The 18,813-nt window shown below is 46.7% G+C and overlaps 1 long non-coding RNA gene across 1 annotated transcript; it reads left to right on the forward strand.

The window, feature by feature from the left end:
* The first annotated feature begins 6,089 nt into the window (after nt 1-6,089).
* On the forward strand, nt 6,090-17,866 carry LOC113899691. The gene is made up of 5 exons (XR_003512960.1): nt 6,090-7,251; nt 8,527-8,703; nt 16,152-16,301; nt 17,269-17,419; nt 17,583-17,866. It is a non-coding gene; the product is annotated as an uncharacterized LOC113899691 (long non-coding RNA).
* Nucleotides 17,867-18,813: the final 947 nt, after the last annotated feature.

Here is an 18,813-nt window from a genome sequence, read left to right on the forward strand (position 1 = left end):
GAAGGATTAGACGCTCAGTCTCTGGAGGACACTGTTTTATTACCCCAATGTGCTCATCTGATTTTAAACTGCAGGCTCCTTTAAATTTTCCATAGCCCAATTTTCAACTCATCAAACCATGATTTGTCCTGATTCCAAGAGATAAGAATCAGGCGACCTGAGCAGCTGGAGCTGGGAACTGCCGTAGAGCAGGCTGTGTCTCCTCTGTCTGCCCACTGACGCTAACCAGGCCAGACAGCGGCCCTGATTCTGTTCTGAAAGTTCATTCTCCCTGCCTCCAGCTAGCATTGCCTCTCTTTGGACAGTTATTCTCCATTAAGGCTAGTGGCAATGTTATGCCCTGTAGTAGTAAATGAAAGTCACTTGACCTTTTTAGGGGAGTCAGAATCATTATTATGGTATAATTTTAAAATGCACTTCCTCCTGAATATTTATATCATCTAGCCTTTGAGGTCCCTAACTGCCAATCCTAATGGCCCCTATATCTGTTTTCTTCTTTTTTTAGCAATAGATGGCCTGCTCTTAGGTAGATACATAGTCACAGAATAAACACCAACTTCCCTTGTAGACAAAAGTAGCCATATGTCTAAGTTCTAGCCAAGGGGATGAAAGTGGAAATGTGTATAATATCCAAAAAGGTCAGGCTGCCTGGAACATTGACTTGATGACTGGATCTCAGCAGTCATTTCAGACCATGGGGTTGAGGCCCGATAGAGGATGGCAAAGCAGGAGACTGACCAGAAGGTACTTCACTCCCTAATGGTGATAAAGTTTCCTGTCATTTTCAGCTGAGTATAAAGCTAATGAAAGTGACTAAAAGTTGGTCAAAGAGATGGAAAGCCATTTTTGGTGAGTAGGCAGTTAATTATGTATAATTTAAAAAATTGGAGCATAAAACCATTTTTCATCATTTCCAATGTGATACTGTCACTTCTGTGTTTTGGATATGTGAAAAAATATCTTTCCATTTATATGTAAACAGACAAATGGTTAAAAACTTTTGAAGCAATTTTTATTTAATGGAAGTTTAATTGACATATAACATTATATTGGTTTGGGGTATACAATGTAATGATTCAATATTTTTATTATTGCAAAAGATCACACAACAGGTTTAATTAACATCTATCACCATACGTAGTTAAAAAGTATTTTGTGTTGTGATGAGAAATTTTAAGATTTGTACCCTTAGCAACTTTCAAATATGCAATATGATATTGTTAACAGTTGTCACCACGCTGTACATTATGTCCTCCTGAGTTAGTTAGTTCATAACTGGAAGGCTGTACTTTTGACCCTCTTTGTCCATTTCACCAACCCCAAACTCTGACAACTACTACTCTCTTCTCTGTATTTACGAGTTTAGCTGTTTATTGTTTGTTTGGGGGTTCTGTTTTAGATTACAGATGTAAGTGACATCATATGGTATTTCTCTTTCTCTGTCTGGCTTATTTCACCTAAAGCATAATGCCCTCTAGGTCCAAGAATGTTGTTGCAAATGGCAAGATTTTCTTCTTTTTATGGCTGAATAATATTCCATTATACATACACATGGGGTCGCAAAGAGTCGGACACGACTGAGTGGCTGAACTGAAGACACACCCACACACACATAGACATATGTGTGTAATGCATGGTATAAGGTTGCGGTCCAGTTTTATTCTTTTACATGTGGCTATGGTTACATAGCTGGTTTCCCAGCCCCACTTTCTCCCACTGTATATTTGTGGCTCATTTGGTATAAAATAATGTGTCATATGTGTGTGGATTTATTTCTGGGCTCTATATTGTATTCCATTGACCTAGGTGTCTGTTTTTACCTACTGTTTTGATGAGTATATATTTGTAATACACTTTGAAACCAAGGAACGTGTTACCTCCAGCTTTGACCTTTCTTCTCAAAATTGCTTTCACTATTTGGGATCTTTTGTAGTTCTATACAAATTTGGGGATTGTTGTTCTATTTCTGTGAAAAATGCCTTTGGGATTTGGGATTGCACTGAAGCTAGAGATTGCTTTGGGTATATATAGCAATTTTTAATACATGGTTAAAATACACATTTTTCATACTCTTTAAATTAAAAAAAAAAGAACCCTGCCCTACTTAAATGATTGGGAGCTAAACCATGGCCCAGAAGGCCTTTGTTGACTTGTTATTTTCTGATTTTAACATGTTTGAGGAGTGATAGAGAACCACTATTTCTACACCTGTAAGCTTCAAGCTGCCATAGACTCACCGTCTCTTGTGCTCACTCTCATGTGCTAAGCTCTGATCTTGAAATTTTTCACTAATTCCAAAAGGGCAAGGGAGACCATTCTTTATCACAGCGGTCATGGCTGGGTAATGCTAATACAAAATAGTTATGAAATAGTTCAGCTAAATACATTGCTCTTCCTTCCAACCTGAAAAGTTTTTTTTCTTTAATAATTTTATTTATTTATTTCTGGCTGTGCTGGGTCTTTGTTGCTGTGAGGACTTTTCTCTAGTTGTGGTGAGCGGGGCTACTCTCTAATCGCGGTAGCAGACTTCTTATTCCAGTGGCTTCTCTGGTTGCGGAGCACGGGCTCTGGGGTGCACTGGCTTCCGTAGCCGCAGCCCATGGGCTCAGTAGTTGCGGCTCTGGGCTCTAGAGCACAGGCTCAGTAGCTGTGGGGCACGGGCTCAGTTGCTCCATGGTATATGGGATCTTCCCGGATCAGGGACCAAACCCATGTCTCTTGCACCCCTGTCTCCTGTATTGGCAGGTGGGTTCCTTACTACTGAGCTACCAGGGAAGCCTCCCTAGTGAAAAGTTTTGAAGTAAATTCCATCTCTCCTGCACTGTTTCTGGTGCTAAGTCGCTCGGTCATGTCTGACTCTGTGCAACCCTTTGGACTGTAGCCTGCCAGGCTCTCTGTCCATGGGATTTCCCAGGCAAGAATACTGGAGTGGGTTGCCATTTCCTCCTCCAGGGGATCTGCCTGTCCCAGGGATTGAACCGCATCTCTTACATCTCCTGCAGTGGCAGGCAGGTTCTTTACCAGTAGCACCACCTTACCAGTTTCAGTTAAATTCATGAAGCTTTAAAGCTAATAGAACCTCACAATATGATTTAAAAATGTCAATAATTAAAATGTGGTGACGCAAAACTAAAATGTTAGCAGACTTAGAACTTTGAGAATTTATGAAATCTCAATGAAAATGTTTTCTTTCTTGAGTCTTCACACATGCTTTTTGTAAGAGTTAGGATACAAATAAAACTGCCAAAACAAAGAGATGCAAAACTGCAGAGATTCAAATAGGATAGAGTGTATTCTCTCAGATGACAGTGCTGAGGAGGGAGGGTCCAGGTGGGCTTTGAAGGGTCACTACAGGACTCAGGTTACTTCTGTCTTCTTGCTTCATCATCCCTAGACCCTAGGCCATGGACCCTATCCACTCGGTAAAACTGACTTCCCAGACATCCGGGTTCTAGTTTAAGGGAGGGGATCCGATCGCAGATGCCCAATCATTTCAGTGGCAAAATTCAGAAGTAGCACATGGCCCTTCCCTTCAGGACTACTGAACACATGTGGCATGAAAGGAGACTGTGAAAGCGGTCTTTAACTGGGACACCAGGGTCTTACTGGGAGAAGGCAATGGCACCCCACTCCAGTACTCTTGCCTAGAAAATCCCATGGACGGAGGAGCCTGGTAGGCTGCAATCCATGGGGTCGCTAGGAGTCGGACACGACTGAGTGACTTCACTTTCACTTTTCACTTTCATGCATTGGAGGAGGAAATGGCAACCCACTCCAGTGTTCTTGCCTGGAGAATCCCAGGGACTGCGGGCCTGGTGGGCTGCCGTCTATGGGGTCGCACAGAGTCGGACACAACTGAAGTGACTTAACAGTAGCAGCAGCCAGGGTCTTACTAGGAAAGGGGAAATGTGTTTAAGGGCAAAAGTAGCAAGCTTCCACACATTCTGATTGGTTTTCTGCTTCCTACCCAGCCCTTTCCAATCTAGTCTCCGAACTTTTATAAAATGCGAGTCCGGTCAAAGCACTCCCATTTATCATGTTCCTGGAGAGCACCGGATGGCCTTCAGGAAAAAGTTCGAGTGAGTCCTTGGCTGAAAGCACAAATTCCATGGCTGCCTTGTGCCTACAAGCTTGGCCTTATTTTCTGCTATTCCCTAACATTAGGGCTGCCAGAGTTAGCAAATAAAAACATAGATATCAGTTAAATCTGCATGGCACATACTTATGCTCAAAAAGGATTTATTGTTTCTCTGAAATTCAGATTAACTGGGTGAGCTGTATTTTTTATGTGGCAACCCTACACAACATTCAAAGTTACTTTAGTCATAATGAAAAACGCATGCTTGTGATTCCCCAAACCGGTCATGCCTTGTCAGCCCTATGTCATTCCCTTGACCTAAAAAGCCTTTCCCTGCTCCTTTATCTGCTGAATTGCAGCTTATCCTTTGAACTCTGGTCAAAGGTAACCTTTGCTAAGACATTGTCCTTGACTATCACTGGGCAGCCCTTGAAGTCTGACGTAGTGGCCCCTCCTCTGAGCTCTCAAGACACCAGGGCACACCTCTAGACTATCACTTGCCACTCAGTTTATCATCATTAATGCTCCTGTCTGATTCCTCACCTTGACCACAAACCTCTTGAGAACAATTTCGACTTAAATTATATACCTCCCCATAGTAGACACTGTCTGATATATATTTAATGAATAAAGAGGCAGCACAGTGTAGCAAAAATGCTGAAGGAAAAAGGGAAGAGACTGGGTTCGGGTGCTTAGTCTGTCTCCTGCATGCATGCATGTGTGCTAAGTCACTTCTTTTGTGTCCAGCTCTTGGCGACCCCCTGGACTGTAGCCCACCAGGCTCCTCTGTCCACGGGATTCTCCAGGCAAGAATGCTGGAGTGGGTTGCCACTTTTGGAAAGTAAGGGCTAACATCCTTCACACACAGCTTTCTCTCTTCTCCGTATTGAGAAAATTAATTGTATTTGCTTAAACAGTGAGTTAATCTAATACTCAAAACACGAGTAAAAGAAAACTGGTAGAAAATGGAGAAAGCCCCCAAAACTTTGAATCTAAGGCTGTAACCCAAGCAATTGGTGTAAAAGTGAAAATTTAGCCAGATGTCAGATGTCAAAGCCCACTTTGTGGAGTCTAGCTCTCCAGCGGTAAGAAGCAGGACCCAGGAGGTGAGTGAGGTTCGTTTTAAGGGATCTGTGGAGAGACAGGAAGACAGGACCCTCGACAGCACAGCCAAGCCTCACGGAGGTGGAACTGTCTTTGGGGCCCAGAGGACACTGCAGCAAGCTTTGGGCTTCACACGCAAGGGTTTCAGCTTTGCGTTGTCTTGGCAACTCCCTGCCTCTGTTTCTCCCACTTCTGCTGCTATTGGCCAATTTTGTGTGATGCGTCTTGTTCAATAGCCCCTTTAAACAAGAATTCAGATTCTTACTGGTTCATGCATCACCATGTAGCACAGGCTGCCTCTGTTTCACAGAGCTTTTGAAACAGGCCATTGCATAGCCCCCTGACAAGACTAAACACTGGCCTCTCTGGGGTCAGGCACCCCTCCTTGGACAGGGGAACTGGCCTTCAGGACAGACGACATGGCCAACTTTTCTAGATGAACTGTGGACAGGGACAGACACTCAGAGTATGGTCAGCTATCTGTCTATTTGCTCTGAACTGGTAAAACCATTTGTCATGCAGAGTTGGGGAAAGGGAAGCTCATCTGATTGTTGAATGCCACATTCTGGGGGGGTGTGAAGAGCAAAGCTTGTTCTGTTTTTCCTCAAAATGTATTTAATGTCTCTCACCGCTTCCATCTTCCTGTCTTCAGTTTAGCCATGCTGCTGCTCAGTCGCGTCAGTCGTGTCCGACTCTGTGAGCCCATAGACGGCAGCCCACCAGGCTCCCCTGTCCCTGGGATTCTCCAGGCAAGAACACTGGAGTGGGTTGCCATTTCCTCCTCCAATGCATGAAAGTGAAAAGTGAAAGTGAAGTCGCTCAGTCATGTCTGACTCTCAGCAACCCCATGGACTGCAGCCTACCAAGCTCCTCCGTCCATGGGATTCTCCAGGCAAGAGTACTGGAGTGGGGTGCCATTGGACTTCTATATTTCTTTACACCTATCTCCTCTTTCTCTCTTTCTGTCTTTCCTGACCTACAAATACGTTCCTCTGTGTTTCCACACCCTCTTTCTACACCCTCTTTAGTAGGCTAAAATACCTGCTCATTCTTCCATAAAGTTTCTTCAGACTCCAGCCTAGTCCAGTCTCCACTGTGATAAGCTCCGGTAGACTCTTGTACTTCTCCTTTCATAATATCCCCCTGTTTATCACTACCTGTTCACTACCTGCCTCTCCTGTTGACAGAGGCTCAGGGAGCGCAGGCGTTCCTGTCTCGTCACTGCTGTTTCCTCCACTTCTGGTCCAGCGCCTGACACTTAGTGGAACTTCATAAATATTCACAGAACAAATGAGCTTTTGTTATCATGCCATCTGTTCAGAATGTTTTCCATTTAAGAAAAAGATAAGAGCCCCAACAATCTCAGTGTTAAGCAGAGCCAAAATAAAATGTTTTCAGAGTTGTGCTAGCAACTCTAGAAAAATTGGGCTTCCGTTGGGGTGGACGGGCAGATTTCCACAGATGTTCTTGGGAAATGACGCAGGAAGGTAACCGGCAGGCAGAGGGGAGGGCCTGGGCCCTGTGACAGATCAGGTAACAACCGAGTGGGGATGGGGGCAGGGGTGACGCTCCTTGCCCCACACCATCCACTGCTGGCACCCCGCGCCTCATCCCCCAGCCTGCCTCAGAGGAGCCGCTCCAAGGACACCCTGGAACAGCAAACATGGGATTTTGTTTGCAGACTTGGCTGAGCAACAAGGCCTCTCCCTGACCTTCTCCCTGCATAGTCATAAAGGGAAAGAGCCTGTTTAAAGTGCAATTGCCTGAGGTCCCCCTCCATATTGCCACCCTGAGGGAGCAGCTCAGCTGGGCCTCGCCTCCAGGGAGGGGCAAGGACACTCCCCAGAGCTCAGCCCTCGGCACTTTACCCCAGGGCAGGCGCCTTTCCCGGGAGGGAAGGCCAGGCCCTCTGGGTCACTAGGAATCCCTCCCCGGACAGGGGCTGGGCTGGGCTGGGCAGCAGCTGCCTTTGTGAAGGAGCCTGGGACCTGCCGGTTATCTTAGCTGATGGAAAGCTGTTTGGAGGATGTGCAGAGAACGAAGGGAAGCCACCTAGGACATCACCCAGGGTAGAAGAGTAGCTCTCCCCAACCCCGTCCCCACCCCATCTCACCCGGCGTTTCCCGAGTCCTTCTCTGGGATTATCAGACCCGATAATCGAGGTTTCTCCATCGTGACGGTGACGCAGCTCTTCCCTGTCTCCACTCCTGTTACTCCCCTGCCTTGAGCGTCTGCGGCCTTGTCTCTGTGGCTCTTTGCTTCGGTCTCACCCTACTGTAGTGTCCCTCCCCGTGTCTCACAGCGGAGTCTGATGGGGTCAGCCTGTCAGCATGACTCTCATGCCAGACCCCCTCCAAGGCCATTGGCCCAGCAGTGGGAAGCTGCCCCGGAACTAGGGACTCATTCCTGGCTCAATCAATTATAACTGGAGCCACACGTGCAGAACGGGTCAACCGTTCATTCACTGGACACGTGGAGCACATCTTCTATGGAGACTACAGCAACGAGATAAAAACCACACAAGCCTCTGTCTTCATGAACCTCATGTTTTACTGGAGGCTGGGAGGACTGGCAAGAAACGAAAAGGAAAACATAGGATAGATATTGATTCAGCTGGTGGAGAAAACAAAGCAAGACTGGGGTACAGGGAGTGAGGGAAACAGGGGCATGTGCCACTTTCAGATGAGGTGTTTGGGAAGGTCCATGTGGGAGAACGGCGTCTGAGTCATTAAGGACACAAAGAAAGTGAGACTTCTGAGAAGGAGCACTCACAGGGCCCTGGCAGACATGACAAGTCCCTGGAGACATGGCTGTGACGCTTATAGAGACACGGTCAGCACCTAGAATCACAGGGAGGCCGGGCCGTCTGGGGCCTCACAGATGACAGGGCAAAACCTCCAGAAAGTACACAGTGCGCTCTATGGTGCTTGCTTGAGTCTGAGAAGGGCCGGAGCACAAGGGGTGTTTCAGAAGGGAGCCTGAGGGCCGGCACCCACACTCTGTCTCTGCCCCAAAGCCCCACCTCGGGAGCAAGGATGCCCCGACTTCCAGTTAGGAACGCTCCAATTCAATGGGCCTTAACGTCTAGGGAACGTCAGAATCGCCTACGCTGCTTGTTAAGTCGTGCAGGTCGCAGGGCCCATCCCCAGTGGTTCCGATCCAGTAGGTTCAGGTGTGGGGCCGGATCATGGCGTTTCCAACACTCCCCTCACGTGATCCTTGTACACCTTCCACACTCTGAGCAGCGCTGCTTGCATTTGCCCTCTCATGACTAACTCTCAGCCCCTCCAGCTTTGCTCTTCCCTCTGAAATGATCTGCCTCCTCTTCTGTTTCTCCTTCAAAGCCCAGCTGGGGCCACTTCCTGGAGGACGCCTTCCCTGACTTCCAAGGCAAGGCCCTTGGTGCCCTCCTCCGAGTATTAGCCCCTTAGATTTTTATCATGTCTAATTGCTGCACTCACATCTATCTGCCTTTTGGATTACAAGCCCCTGAGGACAACTTCTCCAGTTCCTACTTGCAGGTATGTGTTCAACAAAGCTTTCTGAAGTCCCGTCTTGTTTTTCCGTGATGTTTGTGAAAAGGAAGGTCGTCTGGGGAAAGAATTCCAACTCGCCCCACCCCTGGGCCGCCCTCACCATCGAAACCCCATTTCACCCGAAGTCCTACTTTCCCCTGAACTTCCTGGTTCCAGCCAGTCCAGGCCCACTGATGTAATGACATCTGGCTACTAGGGAAGTTGAAATTCTTTATCTGACAAGTGCGGTTTGAAATTTTTAGAGAGCTGTTTTATTAAGACTCAAATACACACAGTCAAGGATCAGAATGGCAAAGCATGCACGGCTTGGCCGGAGGATCAGGAGCCTCAAAGAGTGACCTTGGGCAGAGCACTGGCCCCTTCATGTGTCAAAGGATGGACCTGGATAAAGGATTTCTCAGGTCCTTTCCAGCTCTCAAATTCCGGGATTACAGAATCTTGAGTCCAGTTAGATGCTAAACAAAGATATCCAGATTCTTAGCATGACTGTGCCAAGTCTGGTGGGAAATTTGTCCTTCTTACAAGCTGTTGCCTAGTTTTATCTCTGCATGTGGAGTCATAAGAACTCCCTAAATATTCCACATGTGTTATAGAGTGAGGCAGCTGCAGGAGCAAGCTGTGGAACTAAATTGTAACATAGAGAAAGGCACATAGACTAGAGTTTGAATCTTAGCATCACTACCGTGTGACTTTCAGCCAATTCTTTAACTTCTCTGAGCCTTGGTTTCCTCATCTGTAAAATGAGAGCAAGAATAGTCTCTACCTTATAGGATCACTACAGAAATTAAGAGAAAATAATTAACAGCAAGGCTTACAAAGAGGCTAGTTCAGCAGGTATTAGCTTTCAGGGGCTTCCTCTGGACCATTTCAGTCCATCTCTGCTGCCAACTTGGCCCCTAAATGAGGAAAACATTGTGTACTCTGAGCTCCAAAGTCCTTCTGATGAGCTTCTGGTTACCCCTCACGGCCTTGCTGGGTCACTTATTCATCCAACCCATATCTATGGTTATTGTTGTTGTTGTTCAGTCACTTGGGCGTGTCCGACTCTTTGCCACCCCATGGACTGCAGCACACTAGGCTTCCCGGTCCTTCACCAACTCCCAGAACTTGCTCAGATTCACGTCCATTGAGTCAGTGATGCCATCCAACCATCTCATCCTCTCATCCCCTTCTCCTTCCTGACTTCAGTCTTTCCCAGCATCAGGGTCTTTTCCAAAGAGTCAGTTCTTCGCATCAGGTGGCCAAAGTATTGGAGTTTCAGCTTCAACATCAGTCCTTCCAATATTCGGGACTGATTTCCTTTAGGATTAACTGGTTTGATCTCCTTGCTGTCCAAGGGACTCTCAAAAGTCTTCTCCAACACCACAGTTCAAAAGCATCAATTCTTTGGTGCTCAGCCTTCTTTATGGTCCAACTCTCACATCCATACATGACCACTGGTAAAACCATAGCCTTGACTGGACGGACCTTTGTCAGCAAAGTAATGTCTCTGCTTCTTAATATGCTGTCTCAGTTGGTCATAGCTTTTCTTCCAAGGAGCAAGTCTTTTAATTTCATGGCTGCAGTCGCCATCTGCAGTGATTTTGGAGCCCAAGTTTTATCCAAATGCCAGGTATGGGATGAAGAATAGATACTGATAGCTAAGACACTGTCTCTATCCTCAAAGACAAGGTACTTTCTGTAGTTCAGGATATTAAAAAAAAGTCGATAGTTATCATGTGGTGAGTAAATGCTATCAGGGTCCAAGCACATAGGAGAGTTCAGAGGAGAATTCCTGGGCCAGGTGACACTGCGCTGAAGGGTAAGGAGAACTGGCCCAGTTGGCTGGTGGGAGGGATGAGGATTCTGGGGGGAGAGGGACAGTAGTCCGGAGAAGTGAGCAGGACCGTATCACCAAAGTCTGTGTCCGTCCATGTAGACATTAGTCTTCGATTTCGGATTTAGCAGAGGCACTGCAGGGTTTAAGCAAGGGAATGGCAGGATCGGCTTTCTGTTTATAAAGGTCTCTCTTGCTGTCGTGCAGAGAACCTGGGGGAGGTTGACAAAACTAGAAAAGGAGAAAACCACCCCAACAGCGCTGATCCAGCGTGAGGATGGCTGAAGGTGGTGGCAGAGGAGAGATGTGACGTTTGAGAGGCATTTACAGGGTGCCAGCTACAACGAGGCAATGAATTGCATGACAAAGTGACTGAGAGGGAGGGGCCAAAAACGATGCCGAAATTTCTGCCCTGGCCATCCAAATGAATGCTGTCAGTACTGAGATGGTGAACACAGGGGAGAAGATTTGGGGGTAGGGTGAGGGATGAAATCAGTTTTAGCAGATTTAGGGCATGTGAAGCTAGAGAATTGTTAGATAGGCCCACCTAACCCTATTCACTCCAGTGTTCTTGCCTGGAGAATCCCAGGGACTGGGGAGCCTGGTGGGCTGCCGTCTATGGGGTCACACAGAGTCGGACACGACTGAAGCGACTTAGCAGCAGTAGCAGCAGCAACCCTATTCACAGATCACTGAGAAGGAACTGATAGATGAAAAAGTTGAAGATGGTGAAGAAAAGAAGACACTAAGCATTGCTTCCAGAAAGCTCTAGAAGAGACCAGAAAGCATGCAGCCTCAAGCACGGTGGGAGGATGAATCTTAGGCAGGAGTGTAGCCCACCCCAGCTCTTGGGATGGCAGGAGGGAGGCAGGCACAGGTGTGCTCCGGGTCCCGGGGAGCCCTGCCCTTCTCCTTGCCCAGAGGTCTCTGACCCGTTCAGTTGACCCTCGCTGCCTGCCTCAGCCAGGCGCTGAATTAGTTCTATGAGTAGAACCAACAGTACTTAACCAACCGCTTTGAGCACAGAGGTGGGCTTGCCTAAGTGAGTGCGCGTCCGGTTCCTCGCCTGTAAAATGGAGCTGGATGACATCAGAGGGTGGTCGTGAGCATGGCAGGAAACTGTGTGAATGTGCTCGGGGTCTCGGAGTAGTGCCCGGCCCAGGGATACTCCTCACGATAGAAGCCGGTACTCCCAGGCTCTGGATGCGTGCTGACGGCCCCGAGGCTTACCTGGGCTGCTTCAGGCCTCCTGCTCAGACTGGCCTCCTCTTTCCACCCCTCTCCTCTCTCCGTTAAATTCCTGTTTCCAATTTTTAGTTCACTTGAAAAATCAAAGATAACAAAGAAGCTGTGACTTGGAAATTCTCCAAGCTGCCTAGCACTTAGAAAAAAATTCCTGGCCAATAATCAGAATCTGTGGAATTTAGGGATTTAGGGCCATGGAATTTTTATTTTGAACACTGGTCTGATGAGAAGAGCACAGAATCTGTAGTGAGTGAAACTAAATTTGGGGCTTCCCTTGTAGCTCAGCTGGTGGAGAATCTGCCTGCAATGCAGGAGACCCCAGTGCAATTCCTGGATCAGAAAGATCCCCTGGAGAAGGGATAGGCTACCCACTCCAGTATTCTTGGGCTTCCCTGGTGGCTCAGCTGGTAAAGAATCTGCCTGAAACACGGGAGACCTTAGTCCTGGCTCTGTATTTAAGCGGGCAGACTTGGGGCACCTCTCTGAGTTTTCATTTCTTCTATAAAACCTCTTCACAGAGTTACCGTAAAGAGCAAATAAGCTCACATCGGGCAGTGCCCTCGGAGAGCAGTCCAGTGCTGTGTGGGCATGTAGGATGGTCTCCGTGTCTGAACGTGGAGCGGCCAGCCCAGATACAATCTGACGACTGAGTCCTCAGAAGCCCCCAGGGAGATGGGTTTCCTAACTCTGCCATCATAACAGCTAGACTTGATGAACAATAATGTTATTTGTTTTTAAATGTATTTCTTTTTGGCTGCACTGAGTCTTCTCGGCCGTGCACAGGCTTTCTCTCACTGTGGTGAGCAGGGACTACTGTTTCTTGTGGTGTATGGGCTTTTCACTGTGGTGGCTTCTCTTGTAGAGCACACGCTAGGGTGTGTGGGCTTCAGTAGCTGCAGCTCACTGGTTTAGTTGCCCCGAGGCATGTGGAATCATCCCAGACCAGGGATCAAACTCACATCCCTTGCATTGGTGGGCAGATTCTGAACCACTGGACCACCAGGGAAGTCGAACAAGAATGTTCTAAACATGTATCATTATTTTTCTACCATACATTAGTAGTAGTGTTATTATTACTAATAATGGCTCCTGTTTGTTGAGCACTCATGGTGCACCACCCACCTTGCTAGGGTTTACCATACATTATCGCGTTTAATCCTTTCTAGGACCTCGTGAGCTGATACTGTTATTATCCCCTGTGAACAGTGAGAAAACAGATACTTAGGCTGAAATTACTCACAGTTAGTACAGGGTGGAACCACAGTTTGCATTTTAACCACCACCCTTGCTACCTCCCAACCGAGTGCCTGACGGATCTTCCCCTTGCCCAGCACGTGTTCCATCTTGCCCCTACCCCAAAATAACTAAACCATGTGCCTCCTTCCATACATTTGATTTTTAAACAGAAGTATTTTGGTTAGGGAGTGGGGATGGTTTGCTTTTTTGCATCATCTGATTCCCAGGAGCTTTCAGGGGAAGGAGTGGGGCAGGAGGGTCTCACTGCATTCTCCAGACCACCCCACACAGACTACCCCCTACCCAAGTCTGCCTGCCCAGCAAAGCCCCTTCACCTTCCGGCCTCCATCTACAGGGCCAGAGACAGCCCTGCTCCCCAGACTGAGAGAATATCCCTGGAAATCAAGCCTTCTGGGTTGAGTGAGCAACGTCATCTTTCGTGGCTGCAGAATTTCTTAACACCCACCCCGCCCCACACACACACACTTCATAAGAGAAGCAAACTAGCTTAACAGTGGAGCTCATGCAGGAGAAGAGATGGGGACGTGACCAATTACCTGGACTTTGTACTGCTCCATTTTGAACCTGTCCACTTAAATCTCTCTTTACTGATAAGCTCGTGCCTTTTACTTCACTTACTTCAATGGCCTGCTTCCAGCGAAGCAGAAGGTGGGGAGAGTCGGGCCACAGGGCACCAAGACAGTGGGGCAGCTGCCAGCAGAAGGCTGCCCGGCGTTGACCTCGAGGCTTAACCCACTCTGCCCTGATGCTGGGTGTGCTGGGAGCCACCGGGCCTGCTCTGGGGAGCAAGGGCCCCCCAGCCAGAGCCAGAGTCCTCAGGATGGTTCTCCTGACTTGCCATGCCAGTGGATGTTGCTCCAGAAAATTCCCTTTATCCCTGAACACACTTCTTTTAAAGTTGGAAAGAGAAAAACCGAATAAAGTTTTGAAAAAGTAGATATATTCAACATCTTGTAATAATCTATAATGGAAAAGAATCTGAAAAAGAATAGATATATCTATGTACAATTGAATCACTTTGGCATGCATCTGAAACATTGTAAATCAACTCTATTTCAGTTTAAAAAGAGATTATTTCATTACTAAGGATGACATTTATTTTATTTAGTTTATTTTTTGTAAAATGTTTGTGTGTGCTCAGTCACACGCAACTCTTTTTGCCACCGAATGAACTATAGCCTACCAGGATCCTCTGTCCATGGAATTTTCTGGGCAAGAATACTGGAGTGTGCTGCCATTTCTTCCTCCAGGGGATCTTCCCAACCCAGGGGCTAGACTCTAGTCTCCTGCTTAAAAATGTGGGCTGCATATAAAAAGAAATAAAAGTAATTAGAAAAGTCTCTTAGGGCAGGTAAATGTGTAATTTTCTTATGTGCAAATTAGGATGCGTTGTACAAAAGCAGGTTCATTTGTGTATGTGTCATCATAGCACCTGGGTAAGAAGTTGGTCTGCACTGTCTCCTATGAAGTGGATTTTCCTTGACAGATGATGGTGCAGGGACTTGCCCAGGGTCCAAGGCTGTAAGTCACATAATTGCTATTCCAGGCTTGTGCTGTCTTGGCAAATATGGGGAAGGCTTGTGACTCTGACAAGCATCTGCTTCTCCTGGGAAGTATGCCCACAAGGAATGCCTAAAAACAGTGGAAACTGTCTGCTTTCTTTACCTGAATTCATTCATTCACTTGTTCATTCAGCAAGCATGAATTCAGGGCTTATTCTGTGTCAGCATGTTCCAGGTGTTAGAAATAAGATATAGCCCCTGTCCAGCCAAGCACTAAATTGACATTGTGTAGAAGGTAAAACATTGCAAATGACAAACTTAGCAAAACCTTTCTTGATGGATTTCATTTTCCCTTTGTCCTAAAAACTCGTAGCACTGATATTTGCTAAGAAATGCCATTCCTAAACCTTCTGACTCTGTTTAGCAAACATTTTTATCACACCTTTCCAAAATTCATGCCTTCTTAACCCAGTTAGACTGCAAACTCTTTGAGAGCAGAGGTATGACACTTATCAGCCTCTCGGAATATGTGCTCTGATGTCATGCAAATCATTTCTGACACCTAATAATTTTGCTATAGAATCAAAATGTTCATACTTAAGCAAATTATCAATTTTATTTTTAAGTATTGAGTTGCACACTCTCAGTTTAACCTATCACTTTTTTCCCCCTTGGATCTAAATCTGGACTGTGAATCCATGCGTGTAGAGTGATAATACATTATATAATTTGAAATTAAGCTCTTTAAGTCTCCTGTTCCTATGAATCTGGAGAAATTGCCAGGGATACATTTGCTTTAAGAACTCACTTCCAAACTTTTTTGTTCTCTCTCCCCCTTCCCTTGCAGTCTCCCACATGACAATATGATTTTTCCAAGTTCATGCCGTGCCTTCTGGGCTGTGAACAAAGGCTAGGGGAGTCTGAGGGAGGTCATTGCCCCCTGCCTATTGTTCCTGAGAGTTCTCAGGCCCCTGCCATGTTCTCGTTTAAACACAAGACCTGTTAAGTACTTCCTAAAGCTAGGAGTTTGGAGAAGGAGAAGGAAAAGCTGTCAGAACTAAACCAGCTGCCAGTCTGATGACCATAGTACAGAATCGATCCAGGGCCAGCTGTGGGGACAGGAGAAAGGCTGGGGCAAAACTGTAAGTTCAGGAGCCCTCCTTCTCCCCGGGCTGCGGGAGCCCTGCCCTTCCTCACCTCGGCCACCCTCCAGCCAGGTGCGACCTTGGCGCTGTACCTGCAGGAGAAGGCGGAGGCGTTTGCTTCCCTAAGCAGTGCCTGACATTTTGCCAGGAGGCCCGGGGCCCCACAGGTGTCACAGGTGGCTCAGATGGGCTTGAGCGTCCTGTTCCTAGTTGAGGCTGGGCTGGAGGGAGGTTCCTTAGAGGGAACCTCTGGAGATGGATGTGGGGGTGGGAGGCCTTCTCTCTTTTCTTGGGAAGGATGTAAACTGCTCCATCACCCTACCATCTAATTACAGTGTTCCAATCTTGTGGTCCCACTCTCAAGAAAAGACAGCAAACCCCTAGGCTGGCATGACCAGGAGCTCACCTGTACCCAAATCCCTCCACTTCGCCTATCCTCTGGCCTAAAATTCGTACTACTCTCTCCAGTAGGTCCAGGAAAAAAGACCATGGGAAAACGAAAGAGTGCTGTTGGAGAGTGAAAAGTGTAAGCACTGCCGTAATGGGCCTGTAAGACCGACTTGTTAGCTGACGCCACCTGGGAGAAGAGGCTTTGAGACACAGAGCAGGATCAGCGGGGTGAGTCTGAAAGCAGAGGTGGGTCAGGAGGTCCCTTGGCACCAGCTGCTTGTGACAAAGGGGCAGGAAGAAGGAAGCCAAGGAGGGAAAAGGAGGTGAGGCCAGAACAGGCAGAGCAACATCTCTGGCTCAGCCAGGGGTGTGCGCCCCAAGGGAAGAGGCAGCGGCCTCGCACTACCCCCAGCCCTTGGCGGCTACAGGGGAATATGGGCCTCACTGGCCAGACTTTTTTATTTTTTATTTTTGGATAAACCAACCAGCTTTTTTGTATGTCAGCAACAAATTTAATAATTTTTAAACACTCGTGGGCCTGCACAGTACAAGCTAAATGAAATATCTATGGGCCCCCTTCAGCCACCAAGAAAAATGAAGGAAGAGACTGCCAAGGCCATATTTGCTTCCGGGGCAGCTAAAACCCTGGATTGCCAGCTCAACACAGAGTATTTAAACAGCGAGAGGGCTTAATCAAACCCTTTGAGTTCCACCCACAATAGTAATAGCCTCTTTGCAGCTCAGTTCCCTAGCTTGACCTTGAAAACAGTTTAAAGTTCAATCCATTCTTTTCTCTTTTCCCTCTTCTTCCAGCTCAAACAAAACTAAATCACAAGTCTTCCTAGGAAACTCTCTCTGCAGAGGCAGCACTTAATTCTAGAGAAGACCTTTGCCTCCATGTCATTAGTCAAGAAGGTTCCAGATGGGTTCCCGAGCCAGCAATGTTTTGAACTTGGACAAAAGCCCTGAATGACCGTGGGCAAAGTATCTAGCCTATCTGATTTCCTTCTTTTCCTAGTTAAGAAAAACTATTATACTGGATGGGGGAGGGGGCAGAGCACAAAACCAAGAGGGCCAGATCACTCATCTTCCAGATGCCATGCGCCTCCGTTTGCTCCTCCGTGATGTCAGGGGGTCAGGCTGCAGGCACTGGGTGCGAAGGGTCCCTGACACCACTCTCCTCTGCGGAACACAGGCAGACCCTCTGGCAACAATGTGAAATGGGTAACATTTGACTTCTTCAAGCTTCATCCCACCTCCCTTTACCTGTTGCCCTGGAGCTGAACTCTGGATGCCCCAGGACACTTGAGAAAGAATCCTGGTGTTTTACTAACTGATATAGCAAGGTATGCATGTGTGTGTGTGTGTGTGTGTGTGTATGTATACATATATAAAGCTGGAGAATATTATGGACATATGAACAACACTTATACCAAAAACTATATGAGACATTTTTGCCCTTTTGTCTGTTTGTAAAGGTTAAGAATGTACTAACCCCTGATTTTACAGATCACATCCAGGACTTCATGCTGAATGTCAGTAAGTGTTCAGTGTTTGGAACTGCCTGCTCATCCTGACTTGGAAGCAAGTTTATTTATTCAGCATAAAAGGAAGTATTTGAACTCACAGAGTGTGATTCTCTGCAACTTTTAAAAGCAGCAAGACTGGGCAGACAACTTTTAGGACAATAAGACATATTTCTCTGTTCTGAATATTTTTTGCTATCTTAACTAAATTCTATCTATGTAGGAGCTCAACAATAAAAATGACTTAGTTTTGGCTAATACAGGTAATAATTTAGATGACAAAAATGAGCCTGTTTTGTTTTGTTTTTTTTTTGCCTAAAATTCCGTCTGTTGTCTTCTCCATTCAACTGTTTCATTTTTGAACCATTCTTTTGTGAAACGGAACATGTAAACAACATTTTCATGAATATCACCATATCACCTAGGTGAATAGAATAAACTCTACCCAACCCACTCTTAGTTCTTTGCCTTGGTGTATTAGATCTAGCTGGCCTTTTGGAATGAAAGATTTGCATAAAATCAGGCAAAAGCAAAATGGAACTGTCCTTTGCTGACTGGCAGGCACAGATCATGGTTTCTATTCCTTTCTTTCTCTCTTTCCTCAACGTTTAGCATGGTTTCCACCACAAAAGAGAAATTATGCTTGGGAATTGACTAAGAAGTCCAGCAACTGCTTTATGTTTAATCAAACAACAGGTAGCTGACAGGTTGTCCACAAGCTGAACCCCCACTGGTCCAGCTCTGGGCACGTCGTCCTGCCTCTGACCCAAGTTTCACTTGTTGAGATGGAGCTTCTTTCACAGACACTCTTTTCAGGGCATGGTTTTGTCATGGTTCCCAACTCATTTTCCCCTCCCCAAGTGAAAGCGGGGCTCTCCCAGTCGCATCCTAAGAAGCTGGATGATTCTCCTAAAGGTCCCATCCTGGCCTCTTTTCCCCCAAGCAGCTAACCATGTTGATCATTTCTCTTTGGCTTCTCCTCCGATACTTACAGCTTTGCCTGCTGTCATTTAGAAGCTGCTAACAGAGAAGGTCGCAAAGAGTCGCACACGACTGAGCGACTGAACTGAACTGAACTGAACTGAACAGAGAAGGACACAGGACAGTGAATTCCATCAAAGCTCTCTTCTTCCAAGCCACCAAGTGGAAACCAGTATCACACTCTGCCCCGAGAGAGTATTTTCTTGATGCTACACTCATCTCAACACCTGCCA

This window comes from Bos indicus x Bos taurus, chromosome 10 (genome assembly GCF_003369695.1).
Source record: "Bos indicus x Bos taurus breed Angus x Brahman F1 hybrid chromosome 10, Bos_hybrid_MaternalHap_v2.0, whole genome shotgun sequence".
Classification (NCBI taxonomy): Eukaryota; Metazoa; Chordata; class Mammalia; order Artiodactyla; family Bovidae; genus Bos; species Bos indicus x Bos taurus.